Source organism: Oncorhynchus tshawytscha, linkage group LG10 (assembly GCF_018296145.1).
Source record: "Oncorhynchus tshawytscha isolate Ot180627B linkage group LG10, Otsh_v2.0, whole genome shotgun sequence".
Taxonomy (NCBI): Eukaryota; Metazoa; Chordata; class Actinopteri; order Salmoniformes; family Salmonidae; genus Oncorhynchus; species Oncorhynchus tshawytscha.
In genome coordinates this window covers 81,821,613-81,839,619 of record NC_056438.1, presented here as the reverse complement: position 1 = coordinate 81,839,619, position 18,007 = coordinate 81,821,613, and the positions used below count along the sequence as shown (strand labels likewise).

General features: G+C 43.3%; 1 protein-coding gene across 1 annotated transcript in view; it reads right to left on the bottom strand.

The window, feature by feature from the left end:
• Window positions 1-18,007, bottom strand: part of LOC112236738 (piezo-type mechanosensitive ion channel component 2-like) — a 207,640-nt gene that overhangs the window by 69,730 nt on the left and 119,903 nt on the right.

The window sequence follows — 18,007 nt, the reverse complement described above, 5'->3', positions numbered from 1 at the left end:
GACTAACCTGGTGTAATTAGTAACCTGGTGTAATGAGTAACCTGGTGTAACCTGGTGTGAGTAACCTGGTGTAACCTGGTTTAATGAGTAACCTGGCGTAACCTGGTGTAACCAGGTGTGATGAGTAACCTGGAGTAATGAGTAACCTGGTGTAACCTGGTGTAATGAGTAACCTGGTGTAATGAGTAACCTGGTGTAACCTGGTGTAATGAGTAACCTGGTGTGATGAGTAACCTGGTGTAAGCTGATGTAATGAGTAACCTGGTGTAACCTGGTGTAATGAGTAACCTGGTGTAACCTGGTGTAATGAGTAACCTGGTGTAACCTGGTGTGATGAGTAACCTGGTGTAACCTGGTGTAATGAGTAACCTGGTGTGATGAGTAACCTGGTGTAATGAGTAACCTGGTGAAACCTGATGTAATGAGTAACCTGGTGTGATGAGTAACCTGGTGTAATGAGTAACCTGGTGTAATGAGTAACCTGGTGTAACCTGGTGTAATGAGTAACCTGGTGTGATGAGTAACCTGGTGTAACCTGGTGTAATGAGTAACCTGGTGTAATGAGTAACCTGGTGTAATGAGTAAACTGGTGTAACCTGGTGTAATGAGTAACCTGGTGTAACCTGGTGTAAAGAGTAACCTGGTGTAATGAGTAACCTGATGTGATGAGTAACCTGGTGTAATGAGTAACCTGGTGTGATGAGTAACCTGGTGTGATGAGTAACCTGGTGTAATGAGTATGAGTAACCTGGTGGAAAAAGTAACCTGGTATAATGACTAACCTGGTGTAATGAGTAACCTGGTGTAATGACTAACCTGGTGTAATGAGTAACCTGGTGTAACCTGGTGTAATGAGTAACCTGGTGTAACCTGGTGTGATGAGTAACCTGGTGTAACCTGGTGTAATGAGTAACCTGGTGTAACCTGGTTTAATGAGTAACCTGATGTGATGAGTAACCTGGTGTAATGAGTAACCTGGTGTAACCTGGTGTAATGAGTAACCTGGTGTGATGAGTAACCTGGTGTAATGAGTAACCTGGTGTAACCTGGTGTAATGAGTAACCTGGTGTGATGAGTAACCTGGTGTGATGAGTAACCTGGTGTAATGAGTAACCTGGTGGAAAAAGTAACCTGGTATAATGACTAACCTGGTGTAATTAGTAACCTGGTGTAATGAGTAACCTGGTGTAACCTGGTGTAATGAGTAACCTGGTGTAACCTGGTGTAATGAGTAACCTGGTGTAATGAGTAACCTGGTGTAACCTAGTGTAATGAGTAACCTGGTGTGATGAGTTACCTGGTCTAATGAGTAACCTGGTGAAACCTGGTGTAATGAGTAACCTGGTGTGATGAGTAACCTGGTGTAATGAGTAACCTGGTGTGATGAGTAACCTGGTGTAACCTGGTGTGATGAGTAACCTGGTGTAACCTGGTGTAATGAGTAACCTGGTGTGATGAGTAACCTGGTGTAACCTGGTGTAATGAGTAACCTGGTGTAACCTGGTGTAATGAGTAACCTGATGTGATGAGTAACCTGGTGTAATGAGTAACCTGGTGTAACCTGGTGTAATGAGTAACCTGGTGTGATGAGTAACCTGGTGTGATGAGTAACCTGGTGTAATGAGTAACCTGGTCGAAAAAGTAACCTGGTATAATGACTAACCTGGTGTAATGAGTAACCTGGTGTAATGAGTAACCTGGTATAACCTGGTGTGATGAGTAACCTGGTGTAACCTGGTGTAATGAGTAACCTGGTGTAATGAGTAACCTGGTGTAACCTGGTGTAATGAGTAAACTGGTGTGATGAGTAACCTGGTGTAACCTGGTGTAATGAGTAACCTGGTGTGATGAGTAACCTGGTGTAATGAGTAACCTGGTGTAACCTGGTGTAAAGAGTAACCTGGTGTAATGAGTAACCTGGTGTAACCTGGTGTAATGAGTAACCTGGTGTAACCTGGTGTAATGAGTAACCTGGTGTAACCTGGTTTAATGAGTAACCTGGAGTAACCTGGTGTAATCTGAGTAACCTGGTGTGATGAGTAACCTGGTGTAATGAGTAACCTGGTGTAACCTGGTGTAATGAGTAACCTGGTGTAACCTGGTGTAATGAGTAACCTGGTGTGATGAGTAACCTGGTGTAAGCTGTGTAATGAGTAACCTGGTGTGATGAGTAACCTGGTGTAATGAGTAACCTGGTGAAACCTGATGTAATGAGTAACCTGGTGTGATGAGTAACCTGGTGTAATGAGTAACCTGGTGTAATGAGTAACCTGGTGTGATGAGTAACCTGGTGTAATGAGTAACCTGGTGTGATGAGTAACCTGGTGTAACCTGGTGTAATGAGTAACCTGGTGTAATGAGTAACCTGGTGTAATGAGTAAACTGGTGTAACCTGGTGTAATGAGTAACCTGGTGTAACCTGGTGTAAAGAGTAACCTGGTGTAATGAGTAACCTGATGTGATGAGTAACCTGGTGTAATGAGTAACCTGGTGTGATGAGTAACCTGGTGTGATGAGTAACCTGGTGTAATGAGTATGAGTAACCTGGTGGAAAAAGTAACCTGGTATAATGACTAACCTGGTGTAATGAGTAACCTGGTGTAATGAGTAACCTGGTGTAATGAGTAACCTGGTGTAACCTGGTGTAATGAGTAACCTGGTGTAACCTGGTGTGATGAGTAACCTGGTGTAACCTGGTGTAATGAGTAACCTGGTGTAACCTGGTTTAATGAGTAACCTGATGTGATGAGTAACCTGGTGTAATGAGTAACCTGGTGTAACCTGGTGTAATGAGTAACCTGGTGTGATGAGTAACCTGGTGTGATGAGTAACCTGGTGTAATGAGTAACCTGGTGGAAAAAGTAACCTGGTATAATGACTAACCTGGTGTAATTAGTAACCTGGTGTAATGAGTAACCTGGTGTGATGAGTAACCTGGTGTAATGAGTAACCTGGTTTAACCTGGTGTAATGAGTAACCTGGTGTAATGAGTAACCTGGTGTAACCTGGTGTAATGAGTAACCTGGTGTAACCTGGTGTAATGAGTAACCTGGTGTAATGAGTAACCTGGTGTAACCTGGTGTAATGAGTAACCTGGTGTGATGAGTAACCTGGTGTAAGCTGATGTAATGAGTAACCTGGTGTGATGAGTAACCTGGTGTAATGAGTAACCTGGTGAAACCTGGTGTAATGAGTAACCTGGTGTGATGAGTAACCTGGTGTAATGAGTAACCTGGTGTAATGAGTAACCTGGTGTGATGAGTAACCTGGTGTAATGAGTAACCTGGTGTGATGAGTAACCTGGTGTAACCTGGTGTAATGAGTAACCTGGTGTAATGAGTAACCTGGTGTAATGAGTAACCTGGTGTAACCTGGTGTAATGAGTAACCTGGTGTAACCTGGTGTAATGAGTAACCTGGTGTAATGAGTAACCTGGTGTGATGAGTAACCTGGTGTAATGAGTAACCTGGTGTGATGAGTAACCTGGTGTGATGAGTAACCTGGTGTAATAGTATGAGTAACCTGGTGGAAAAAGTAACCTGGTATAATGACTAACCTGGTGTAATGAGTAACCTGGTGTAATGAGTAACCTGGTGTAATGAGTAACCTGGTGTAACCTGGTGTAATGAGTAACCTGGTGTAACCTGGTGTGATGAGTAACCTGGTGTAACCTGGTGTAATGTAACCTGGTGTAACCTGGTGTAATGAGTAACCTGATGTGATGAGTAACCTGGTGTAATGAGTAACCTGGTGTAACCTGGTGTAATGAGTAACCTGGTGTGATGAGTAACCTGGTGTGATGAGTAACCTGGTGTAAGCTGTGTAATGAGTAACCTGGTGTGATGAGTAACCTGGTGTAATGAGTAACCTGGTGAAACCTGATGTAATGAGTAACCTGGTGTGATGAGTAACCTGGTGTAATGAGTAACCTGGTGTAATGAGTAACCTGGTGTGATGAGTAACCTGGTGTAATGAGTAACCTGGTGTGATGAGTAACCTGGTGTAACCTGGTGTAATGAGTAACCTGGTGTAATGAGTAACCTGGTGTAATGAGTAACCTGGTGTAACCTGGTGTAATGAGTAACCTGGTGTAACCTGGTGTAATGAGTAACCTGGTGTAATGAGTAACCTGATGTGATGAGTAACCTGGTGTAATGAGTAACCTGGTGTGATGAGTAACCTGGTGTGATGAGTAACCTGGTGTAATGAGATGAGTAACCTGGTGGAAAAAGTAACCTGGTATAATGACTAACCTGGTGTAATGAGTAACCTGGTGTAATGAGTAACCTGGTGTAATGAGTAACCTGGTGTAACCTGGTGTAATGAGTAACCTGGTGTAACCTGGTGTGATGAGTAACCTGGTGTAACCTGGTGTAATGAGTAACCTGGTGTAACCTGGTTTAATGAGTAACCTGATGTGATGAGTAACCTGGTGTAATGAGTAACCTGGTGTAACCTGGTGTAATGAGTAACCTGGTGTGATGAGTAACCTGGTGTGATGAGTAACCTGGTGTAATGAGTAACCTGGTGTGACCTGGTGTGATGAGTAACCTGTGTGTGATGAGTAACCTGGTGTAACCTGGTGTGATGAGTAACCTGGTGTAACCTGGTGTGATGAGTAACCTGGTGTAATGAGTAACCTGGTGTAACCTGGTGTAATGAGTAACCTGGTGTGATGAGTAACCTGGTGTAATGAGTAACCTGGTGTGATGAGTAACCTGGTGTGATGAGTAACCTGGTGTGATGAGTAACCTGGTGTAACCTGGTGTAATGAGTAACCTGGTGTAACCTGGTGTAATGAGTAACCTGGTGTAACCTGGTGTGATGAGTAACCTGGTGTAATGAGTAACCTGGTGTAACCTGGTGTAATGAGTAACCTGGTGTGATGAGTAACCTGGTGTAATGAGTAACCTGGTAACCTGGTGTAATGAGTAACCTGGTGTGATGAGTAACCTGGTGTAATGAGTAACCTGGTGTAATGAGTAACCTGGTGTGATGAGTAACCTGGTGTAATGAGTAACCTGGTGTGATGAGTAACCTGGTGTAACCTGGTGTAATGAGTAACCTGGTGTAACCTGGTGTAATGAGTAACCTGGTGTAACCTGGTTTAATGAGTAACCTGATGTGATGAGTAACCTGGTGTAATGAGTAACCTGGTGTAACCTGGTGTAATGAGTAACCTGGTGTGATGAGTAACCTGGTGTGATGAGTAACCTGGTGTAATGAGTAACCTGGTGGAAAAAGTAACCTGGTATAATGACTAACCTGGTGTAATTAGTAACCTGGTGTAATGAGTAACCTGGTGTAACCTGGTGTAATGAGTAACCTGGTGTAACCTGGTGTAATGAGTAACCTGGTGTAATGAGTAACCTGGTGTAACCTAGTGTAATGAGTAACCTGGTGTGATGAGTTACCTGGTCTAATGAGTAACCTGGTGAAACCAGGTGTAATGAGTAACCTGGTGTGATGAGTAACCTGGTGTAATGAGTAACCTGGTGTGATGAGTAACCTGGTGTGATGAGTAACCTGGTGTAATGAGTAACCTGGTGTAACCTGGTGTAATGAGTAACCTGGTGTGATGAGTAACCTGGTGTAATGAGTAACCTGATGTGATGAGTAACCTGGTGTAATGAGTAACCTGGTGTAACCTGGTGTAATGAGTAACCTGGTGTGATGAGTAACCTGGTGTGATGAGTAACCTGGTGTAATGAGTAACCTGGTGGAAAAAGTAACCTGGTATAATGACTAACCTGGTGTAATGAGTAACCTGGTGTAATGAGTAACCTGGTATAACCTGGTGTGATGAGTAACCTGGTGTAACCTGGTGTAATGAGTAACCTGGTGTAATGAGTAACCTGGTGTAACCTAGTGTAATGAGTAAACTGGTGTGATGAGTAACCTGGTGTAATGAGTAACCTGGTGAAACCTGGTGTAATGAGTAACCTGGTGTGATGAGTAACCTGGTGTAATGAGTAACCTGGTTTAACCTGGTGTAAAGAGTAACCGGGTGTAATGAGTAACCTGGTGTAACCTGGTGTAATGAGTAACCTGGTGTAACCTGGTGTGAGTAACCTGGTGTAACCTGGTTTAATGAGTAACCTGGCGTAACCTGGTGTAATCAGGTGTGATGAGTAACCTGGGTAATGAGTAACCTGGTGTAACCTGGTGTAATGAGTAACCTGGTGTAATGAGTAACCTGGTGTAACCTGGTGTAATGAGTAACCTGGTGTGATGAGTAACCTGGTGTAAGCTGTGTAATGAGTAACCTGGTGTAACCTGGTGTAATGAGTAACCTGGTGTAACCTGGTGTAATGAGTAACCTGGTGTAACCTGGTGTGATGAGTAACCTGGTGTAACCTGGTGTGATGAGTAACCTGGTGAAACCTGGTGTAATGAGTAACCTGGTGTGATGAGTAACCTGGTGTAATGAGTAACCTGGTGTAATGAGTAACCTGGTGTGATGAGTAACCTGGTGTGTAACCTGGTGTAATGAGTAACCTGGTGTAATGAGTAACCTGGTGTAATGAGTAAACTGGTGTAACCTGGTGTAATGAGTAACCTGGTGTAACCTGGTGTAAAGAGTAACCTGGTGTAATGAGTAACCTGTGATGAGTAACCTGGTGTAATGAGTAACCTGGTGTGATGAGTAACCTGGTGTAATGATGAGTAACCTGGTGTAATGAGTATGAGTAACCTGGTGGAAAAAGTAACCTGGTATAATGTAACCTGGTGTAATGAGTAACCTGGTGTAATGAGTAACCTGGTGTAATGAGTAACCTGGTGTAATGAGTAACCTGGTGTAACCTGGTGTAATGAGTAACCTGGTGTGATGAGTAACCTGGTGTAATGAGTAACCTGGTGTAACCTGGTGTAATGAGTAACCTGGTGTGATGAGTAACCTGGTGTGATGAGTAACCTGGTGTAATGAGTAACCTGGTGGAAAAAGTAACCTGGTATAATGCTAACCTGGTGTAATTAGTAACCTGGTGTAATGAGTAACCTGGTGTAACCTGGTGTAATGAGTAACCTGGTGTAACCTGGTGTAATGAGTAACCTGGTGTAATGAGTAACCTGGTGTAACCTAGTGTAATGAGTAACCTGGTGTGATGAGTTACCTGGTCTAATGAGTAACCTGGTGAAACCTGGTGTAATGAGTAACCTGGTGTGATGAGTAACCTGGTGTAATGAGTAACCTGGTGTGATGAGTAACCTGGTGTAACCTGGTGTAATGAGTAACCTGGTGTGATGAGTAACCTGGTGTAACCTGGTGTAATGAGTAACCTGGTGTAACCTGGTGTAATGAGTAACCTGATGTGATGAGTAACCTGGTGTAATGAGTAACCTGGTGTAACCTGGTGTAATGAGTAACCTGGTGTGATGAGTAACCTGGTGTGATGAGTAACCTGGTGTAATGAGTAACCTGGTGTAATGAGTAACCTGGTATAATGACTAACCTGGTGTAATGAGTAACCTGGTGTAATGAGTAACCTGGTATAACCTGGTGTGATGAGTAACCTGGTGTAACCTGGTGTAATGAGTAACCTGGTGTAATGAGTAACCTGGTGTAACCTAGTGTAATGAGTAACTGGTGTGATGAGTAACCTGGTGTAATGAGTAACCTGGTGAAACCTGGTGTATTGAGTAACCTGGTGTGATGAGTAACCTGGTGTAATGAGTAACCTGGTGTAACCTGGTGTAAAGAGTAACCTGGTGTAATGAGTAACCTGGTGTAACCTGGTGTAATGAGTAACCTGGTGTAACCTGGTGTAATGAGTAACCTGGTGTAACCTGGTTTAATGAGTAACCTGGCGTAACCTGGTGTAATCAGGTGTGATGAGTAACCTGGTGTAATGAGTAACCTGGTGTAACCTGGTGTAATGAGTAACCTGGTGTAATGAGTAACCTGGTGTAACCTGGTGTAATGAGTAACCTGGTGTGATGAGTAACCTGGTGTAAGCTGATGTAATGAGTAACCTGGTGTGATGAGTAACCTGGTGTAATGAGTAACCTGGTGAAACCTGATGTAATGAGTAACCTGGTGTGATGAGTAACCTGGTGTAATGAGTAACCTGGTGTAATGAGTAACCTGGTGTGATGAGTAACCTGGTGTGATGAGTAACCTGGTGTGATGAGTAACCTGGTGTAACCTGGTGTAATGAGTAACCTGGTGTAATGAGTAACCTGGTGTAATGAGTAAACTGGTGTAACCTGGTGTAATGAGTAACCTGGTGTAACCTGGTGTAAAGAGTAACCTGGTGTAATGAGTAACCTGATGTGATGAGTAACCTGGTGTAATGAGTAACCTGGTGTGATGAGTAACCTGGTGTGATGAGTAACCTGGTGTAATGAGTATGAGTAACCTGGTGGAAAAAGTAACCTGGTATAATGACTAACCTGGTGTAATGAGTAACCTGGTGTAATGAGTAACCTGGTGTAATGAGTAACCTGGTGTAACCTGGTGTAATGAGTAACCTGGTGTAACCTGGTTTAATGAGTAACCTGATGTGTAACCTGGTGTAATGAGTAACCTGGTGTAACCTGGTGTAATGAGTAACCTGGTGTGATGAGTAACCTGGGTGATGAGTAACCTGGTGTAATGAGTAACCTGGTGGAAAAAGTAACCTGGTATAATGACTAACCTGGTGTAATGAGTAACCTGGTGTAATGAGTAACCTGGTGTAACCTGGTGTAATGAGTAACCTGGTGTAACCTGGTGTAATGAGTAACCTGGTGTAATGAGTAACCTGGTGTAACCTGGTGTAATGAGTAACCTGGTGTGATGAGTAACCTGGTGTAATGAGTAACCTGGTGAAACCTGGTGTAATGAGTAACCTGGTGTGATGAGTAACCTGGTGTAATGAGTAACCTGGTGTGATGAGTAACCTGGTGTGAGTAACCTGGTGTAATGAGTAACCTGGTGTGATGAGTAACCTGGTGTAACCTGGTGTAATGAGTAACCTGGTGTAACCTGGTGTAATGAGTAACCTGATGTGATGAGTAACCTGGTGTAATGAGTAACCTGGTGTAACCTGGTGTAATGAGTAACCTGGTGTGATGAGTAACCTGGTGTGATGAGTAACCTGGTGTAATGAGTAACCTGGTGTAATGAGTAACCTGGTATAATGACTAACCTGGTGTAATGAGTAACCTGGTGTAATGAGTAACCTGGTATAACCTGTGATGAGTAACCTGGTGTAACCTGGTGTAATGAGTAACCTGGTGTAATGAGTAACCTGGTGTAACCTAGTGTAATGAGTAACCTGGTGTGATGAGTAACCTGGTGTAATGAGTAACCTGGTGAAACCTGGATGAGTAACCTGGTGTGATGAGTAACCTGGTGTAATGAGTAACCTGGTGTGATGAGTAACCTGGTGTAACCTGGTGTGATGAGTAACCTGGTGTAACCTGGTGTAATGAGTAACCTGGTGTAATGAGTAACCTGGTGTAATGAGTAAACTGGTGTAACCTGGTGTAATGAGTAACCTGGTGTAACCTGGTGTAATGAGTAACCTGGTGTAATGAGTAACCTGATGTGATGAGTAACCTGGTGTAATGAGTAACCTGGTGTGATGAGTAACCTGGTGTGATGAGTAACCTGGTGTAATGAGTATGAGTAACCTGGTGGAAAAAGTAACCTGGTATAATGACTAACCTGGTGTAATGAGTAACCTGGTGTAATGAGTAACCTGGTGTAATGAGTAACCTGGTGTAACCTGGTGTAATGAGTAACCTGGTGTAACCTGGTGTGATGAGTAACCTGGTGTAACCTGGTGTAATGAGTAACCTGGTGTAACCTGGTTTAATGAGTAACCTGATGTGATGAGTAACCTGGTGTAATGAGTAACCTGGTGTAACCTGGTGTAATGAGTAACCTGGTGTGATGAGTAACCTGGTGTGATGAGTAACCTGGTGTAATGAGTAACCTGGTGGAAAAAGTAACCTGGTATAATGACTAACCTGGTGTAATTAGTAACCTGGTGTAATGAGTAACCTGGTGTAACCTGGTGTAATGAGTAACCTGGTGTAACCTGGTGTAATGAGTAACCTGGTGTAATGAGTAACCTGGTGTAACCTAGTGTAATGAGTAACCTGGTGTGATGAGTTACCTGGTGTAATGAGTAACCTGGTGAAACCTGGTGTAATGAGTAACCTGGTGTGAGTAACCTGGTGTAATGAGTAACCTGGTGTAATGAGTAACCTGGTGTAATGAGTAACCTGGTGTAACCTGGTGTAATGAGTAACCTGGTGTAACCTGGTGTAATGAGTAACCTGGTGTGATGAGTAACCTGGTGTAATGAGTAACCTGGTAACCTGGTGTAATGAGTAACCTGGTGTGATGAGTAACCTGGTGTGATGAGTAACCTGGTGTAATGAGTAACCTGGTGTAATGAGTAACCTGGTGTGATGAGTAACCTGGTGTAATGAGTAACCTGGTGAAACCTGGTGTAGAGTAACCTGGTGTGATGAGTAACCTGGTGTAATGAGTAACCTGGTGTAACCTGGTGTAAAGAGTAACCTGGTGTAATGAGTAACCTGGTGTAACCTGGTGTAATGAGTAACCTGGTGTAACCTGGTGTAACGAGTAACCTGGAGTAACCTGGTTTAATGAGTAACCTGGCGTAACCTGGTGTAATCAGGTGTGATGAGTAACCTGGAGTAATGAGTAACCTGGTGTAACCTGGTGTAATGAGTAACCTGGTGTAATGAGTAACCTGGTGTAACCTGGTGTAATGAGTAACCTGGTGTGATGAGTAACCTGGTGTAAGCTGATGTAATGAGTAACCTGGTGTAACCTGGTGTAATGAGTAACCTGGTGTAACCTGGTGTAATGAGTAACCTGGTGTAACCTGGTGTGATGAGTAACCTGGTGTAACCTGGTGTAATGAGTAACCTGGTGTGATGAGTAACCTGGTGTAATGAGTAACCTGATGTGATGAGTAACCTGTGTAATGAGTAACCTGGTGTGATGAGTAACCTGGTGTGATGAGTAACCTGGTGTAATGAGTAATGAGTAACCTGGTGGAAAAAGTAACCTGGTGTAATGACTAACCTGGTGTAATGAGTAACCTGTGTAATGTAACCTGGTGAGTAACCTGGTGTAATGAGTAACCTGGTGTAACCTGGTTTAATGAGTAACCTGATGTGATGAGTAACCTGGTGTAATGAGTAACCTGGTGTAACCTGGTGTAATGAGTAACCTGGTGTGATGAGTAACCTGGTGTGATGAGTAACCTGGTGTAATGAGTAACCTGGTGGAAAAAGTAACCTGGTATAATGACTAACCTGGTGTAATTAGTAACCTGGTGTAATGAGTAACCTGGTGTAACCTGGTGTAATGAGTAACCTGGTGTAACCTGGTGTAATGAGTAACCTGGTGTAATGAGTAACCTGGTATAACCTAGTGTAATGAGTAACCTGGTGTGATGAGTTACCTGGTCTAATGAGTAACCTGGTGAAACCAGGTGTAATGAGTAACCTGGTGTGATGAGTAACCTGGTGTAATGAGTAACCTGGTGTGATGAGTAACCTGGTGTAATGAGTAACCTGGTGTGATGAGTAACCTGGTGTAACCTGGTGTAATGAGTAACCTGGTGTAACCTGGTGTAATGAGTAACCTGATGTGATGAGTAACCTGGTGTAATGAGTAACCTGGTGTAACCTGGTGTAATGAGTAACCTGGTGTGATGAGTAACCTGGTGTGATGAGTAACCTGGTGTAATGAGTAACCTGGTCGAAAAAGTAACCTGGTATAAGTAACCTGGTGTAATGAGTAACCTGGTGTAATGAGTAACCTGGTGTAACCTGGTGTGATGAGTAACCTGGTGTAACCTGGTGTAATGAGTAACCTGGTGTAATGTGTAACCTAGTGTAATGAGTAAACTGGTGTGATGAGTAACCTGGTGTAATGAGTAACCTGGTGAAACCTGGTGTATTGAGTAACCTGGTGTGATGAGTAACCTGGTGTAATGAGTAACCTGGTGTAACCTGGTGTAAAGAGTAACCTGGTGTAATGAGTAACCTGGTGTAACCTGGTGTAATGAGTAACCTGGTGTAACCTGGTGTAATGAGTAACCTGGTGTAACCTGGTTTAATGAGTAACCTGGCGTAACCTGGTGTAATCAGGTGTGATGTAACCTGGTGTAATGAGTAACCTGGTGTAACCTGGTGTAATGAGTAACCTGGTGTAATGAGTAACCTGGTGTAACCTGTGTAATGAGTAACCTGGTGTGATGAGTAACCTGGTGTAAGCTGATGTAATGAGTAACCTGGTGTGATGAGTAACCTGGTGTAATGAGTAACCTGGTGAGTAACCTGTGTAATGAGTAACCTGGTGTGATGAGTAACCTGGTGTAATGAGTAACCTGGTGTAATGAGTAACCTGGTGTGATGAGTAACCTGGTGTGATGAGTAACCTGGTGTGATGAGTAACCTGGTGTAACCTGGTGTAATGAGTAACCTGGTGTAATGAGTAACCTGGTGTAATGAGTAAACTGGTGTAACCTGGTGTAATGAGTAACCTGGTGTAACCTGGTGTAAAGAGTAACCTGGTGTAATGAGTAACCTGATGTGATGAGTAACCTGTAACCTGGTGTAATGAGTAACCTGGTGTGATGAGTAACCTGGTGTGATGAGTAACCTGGTGTAATGAGTAATGAGTAACCTGGTGGTAAAAAGTAACCTGGTATAATGAGTAACCTGGTGTAATGAGTAACCTGGTGTAATGAGTAACCTGGTGTAATGAGTAACCTGGTGTAACCTGGTGTAATGAGTAACCTGGTGTAACCTGGTTTAATGAGTAACCTGATGTGATGAGTAACCTGGTGTAATGAGTAACCTGGTGTAACCTGGTGTAATGAGTAACCTGGTGTGATGAGTAACCTGGTGTGATGAGTAACCTGGTGTAATGAGTAACCTGGTGGAAAGTAACCTGGTATAATGAGTAACCTGGTGTAATTAGTAACCTGGTGTAATGAGTAACCTGGTGTAACCTGGTGTAATGAGTAACCTGGTAACCTGGTGTAATGAGTAACCTGGTGTAATGAGTAACCTGGTGTAACCTAGTGTAATGAGTAACCTGGTGTGATGAGTTACCTGGTCTAATGAGTAACCTGGTGAAACCTGGTGTAATGAGTAACCTGGTGTGATGAGTAACCTGGTGTAATGAGTAACCTGGTGTGATGAGTAACCTGGTGTAACCTGGTGTAATGAGTAACCTGGTGTGATGAGTAACCTGGTGTAACCTGGTGTAATGAGTAACCTGGTGTAACCTGGTGTAATGAGTAACCTGATGTGATGAGTAACCTGGTGTAATGAGTAACCTGGTGTAACCTGGTGTAATGAGTAACCTGGTGTGATGAGTAACCTGGTGTGATGAGTAACCTGGTGTAATGAGTAACCTGGTCTAAAAAGTAACCTGGTATAATGACTAACCTGGTGTAATGAGTAACCTGGTGTAATGAGTAACCTGGTATAACCTGGTGTGATGAGTAACCTGGTGTAACCTGGTGTAATGAGTAACCTGGTGTAATGAGTAACCTGGTGTAACCTAGTGTAATGAGTAACCTGGTGTGATGAGTAACCTGGTGTAATGAGTAACCTGGTGAAACCTGGTGTATGAGTAACCTGGTGTGATGAGTAACCTGGTGTAATGAGTAACCTGGTGTGATGAGTAACCTGGTGTAACCTGGTGTGATGAGTAACCTGTGTAACCTGGTGTAATGAGTAACCTGGTGTAATGAGTAACCTGGTGTAATGAGTAAACTGGTGTAACCTGGTGTAATGAGTAACCTGGTGTAACCTGGTGTAATGAGTAACCTGGTGTAATGAGTAACCTGATGTGATGAGTAACCTGGTGTAATGAGTAACCTGGTGTGATGAGTAACCTGGTGTGATGAGTAACCTGGTGTAATGAGTATGAGTAACCTGGTGAAAAAGTAACCTGGTATAATGACTAACCTGGTGTAATGAGTAACCTGGTGTAATGAGTAACCTGGTGTAATGAGTAACCTGGTGTAACCTGGTGTAATGAGTAACCTGGTGTAACCTGGTGTGATGAGTAACCTGGTGTAACCTGGTGTAATGAGTAACCTGGTGTAACCTGGTTTAATGAGTAACCTGATGTGATGAGTAACCTGGTGTAATGAGTAACCAGGTGTAACCTGGTGTAATGAGTAACCTGGTGTGATGAGTAACCTGGTGTGATGAGTAACCTGGTGTAATGAGTAACCTGGTGGAAAAAGTAACCTGGTATAATGACTAACCTGGTGTAATTAGTAACCTGGTGTAACCTGGTGTAACCTGGTGTAACCTGGTGTAATGAGTAACCTGGTGTAACCTGGTGTAATGAGTAACCTGATGTGATGAGTAACCTGGTGTAATGAGTAACCTGGTGTGATGAGTAACCTGGTGTGATGAGTAACCTGGTGTAATGAGTATGAGTAACCTGGTGGAAAAAGTAACCTGGTATAATGACTAACCTGGTGTAATGAGTAACCTGGTGTAATGAGTAACCTGGTGTAATGAGTAACCTGGTGTAACCTGGTGTAATGAGTAACCTGGTGTAACCTGGTGTGATGAGTAACCTGGTGTAACCTGGTGTAATGAGTAACCTGGTGTAACCTGGTTTAATGAGTAACCTGATGTGATGAGTAACCTGGTGTAATGAGTAACCTGGTGTAACCTGGTGTAATGAGTAACCTGGTGTGATGAGTAACCTGGTGTGATGAGTAACCTGGTGTAATGAGTAACCTGGTGGAATGAGTAACCTGGTATAATGAGTAACCTGGTGTAATTGAGTAACCTGGTGTAATGAGTAACCTGGTGTAACCTGGTGTAATGAGTAACCTGGTGTAACCTGGTGTAATGAGTAACCTGGTGTAATGAGTAACCTGGTGTAACCTAGTGTAATGAGTAACCTGGTGTGATGAGTTACCTGGTCTAATGAGTAACCTGGTGAAACCAGGTGTAATGAGTAACCTGGTGTGATGAGTAACCTGGTGTAATGAGTAACCTGGTGTGATGAGTAACCTGGTGTGATGAGTAACCTGGTGTAATGAGTAACCTGGTGTAACCTGGTGTAATGAGTAACCTGGTGTGATGAGTAACCTGGTGTAATGAGTAACCTGGTGTAACCTGGTGTAATGAGTAACCTGGTGTGATGAGTAACCTGGTGTGATGAGTAACCTGGTGTAATGAGTAACCTGGTGTAACCTAGTGTAATGAGTAAACTGGTGTGATGAGTAACCTGGTGTAATGAGTAACCTGGTGAAACCTGGTGTATTGAGTAACCTGGTGTGATGAGTAACCTGGTGTAATGAGTAACCTGGTGTAACCTGGTGTAAAGAGTAACCTGGTGTAATGAGTAACCTGGTGTAACCTGGTGTAATGAGTAACCTGGTGTAACCTGGTGTAACGAGTAACTTGGTGTAACCTGGTTTAATGAGTAACCTGGCGTAACCTGGTGTAATCAGGTGTGATGAGTAACCTGGAGTAATGAGTAACCTGGTGTAACCTGGTGTAATGAGTAACCTGGTGTAATGAGTAACCTGGTGTAACCTGGTGTAATGAGTAACCTGGTGTGATGAGTAACCTGGTGTAAGCTGATGTAATGAGTAACCTGGTGTAACCTGGTGTAATGAGTAACCTGGTGTAACCTGGTGTAATGAGTAACCTGGTGTAACCTGGTGTGATGAGTAACCTGGTGTAACCTAGTGTAATGAGTAACCTGGTGTGATGAGTAACCTGGTGTAATGAGTAACCTGGTGAAACCTGATGTAATGAGTAACCTGGTGTGATGAGTAACCTGGTGTAATGAGTAACCTGGTGTAATGAGTAACCTGGTGTGATGAGTAACCTGGTGTAATGAGTAACCTGGTGTGATGAGTAACCTGGTGTAACCTGGTGTAATGAGTAACCTGGTGTAATGAGTAACCTGGTGTAATGAGTAAACTGGTGTAACCTGGTGTAATGAGTAACCTGGTGTAACCTGGTGTAAAGAGTAACCTGGTGTAATGAGTAACCTGATGTGATGAGTAACCTGGTGTAATGAGTAACCTGGTGTGATGAGTAACCTGGTGTGATGAGTAACCTGGTGTAATGAGTATGAGTAACCTGGTGGAAAAAGTAACCTGGTATAATGACTAACCTGGTGTAATGAGTAACCTGGTGTAATGAGTAACCTGGTGTAATGAGTAACCTGGTGTAACCTGGTGTAATGAGTAACCTGGTGTAACCTGGTGTGATGAGTAACCTGGTGTAACCTGGTGTAATGAGTAACCTGGTGTAATGAGTAACCTGGTGTAACCTAGTGTAATGAGTAAACTGGTGTGATGAGTAACCTGGTGTAATGAGTCACCTGGTGAAACCTGGTGTAATGAGTAACATGGTGTGATGAGTAACCTAGTGTAATGAGTAAACTGTGTGATGAGTAACCTGGTGTAATGAGTCACCTGGTGAAACCTGGTGTAATGAGTAACATGGTGTGATGAGTAACCTGGTGTAATGAGTAACCTGGTGTAAAGAGTAACCTGGTGTAATAAGTAACCTGGTGTAACCTGGTGTAATGAGTAACCTGGTGTAACCTGGTGTAACGAGTAACCTGGTGTAACGTGGTTTAATGAGTAACCTGGCGTAACCTGGTGTAATCAGGTGTGATGAGTAACCTGGAGTAATGAGTAGCCTGGTGTGATGAGTAACCTGGTGTGATGAGTAACCTGGTGTAATGAGTAACCTGGTGTAAGCTGGTGTAATGAGTAACCTGGTGTAACCTGGTGTAACCTGGTGTAATGAGTAACCTGGTGTAACCTGGTGTAATGAGTAACCTAGTGTAACCTAGTGTAATGAGTAAACTGGTGTGATGAGTAACCTGGTGTAATGAGTAACCTGGTGTAACCTGGTGTAAAGAGTAACCTGGTGTAATAGTAACCTGGTGTAACCTGGTGTAATGAGTAACCTGGTGTAACCTGGTGTAACGAGTAACCTTGTGTAACCTGGTTTAATGAGTAACCTGGCGTAACCTGGTGTAATCAGGTGTGATGAGTAACCTGGAGTAATGAGTAGCCTGGTGTGATGAGTAACCTGGTGTGATGAGTAACCTGGTGTAATGAGTAACCTGGTGAAACCTGGTGTAATGAGTAACATGGTGTGATGAGTAACCTGGTGTAATGAGTAACCTGGTGTAACCTGGTGTAAAGAGTAACCTGGTGTAATAAGTAACCTGGTGTAACCTGGTGTAATGAGTAACCTGGTGTAACCTGGTGTAACGAGTAACCTGGTGTAACGTGGTTTAATGAGTAACCTGGCGTAACCTGGTGTAATCAGGTGTGATGAGTAACCTGGAGTAATGAGTAGCCTGGTGTGATGAGTAACCTGGTGTGATGAGTAACCTGGTGTAATGAGTAACCTGGTGTAAGCTGGTGTAATGAGTAACCTGGTGTAACCTGGTGTAACCTGGTGTAATGAGTAACCTGGTGTGATGAGTAACCTGGTGTAACCTGGTGTAATGAGTAACCTGGTGTAATGAGTAACCTGGTATAACCTAGTGTAATGAGTAACCTGGTGTGATGAGTAACCTGGTCTAATGAGTAACCTGGTGAAACCTGGTGTAATGAGTAACCTGGTGTAAAGAGTAACCTGGTGTAATGAGTAACCTGGTGTAACCTGGTGTAATGAGTAACCTGGTGTAACCTGGTGTAATGAGTAACCTGGTGTAACCTGGTTTAATGAGTAACCTGGCGTAACCTGGTGTAATCAGGTGTGATGAGTAACCTGGAGTAATGAGTAACCTGGTGTAACCTGGTGTAATGAGTAACCTGGTGTAATGAGTAACCTGGTGTAACCTGGTGTAATGAGTAACCTGGTGTGATGAGTAACCTGGTGTAATGAGTAACCTGGTGTGACCTGGTGTGATGAGTAACCTGGTGTAATGAGTAACCTGGTGTAATGAGTAACCTGGTGTATCCTGGTGTAATGAGTAACCTGGTCTAACCTGGTGTAATGAGTAACCAGG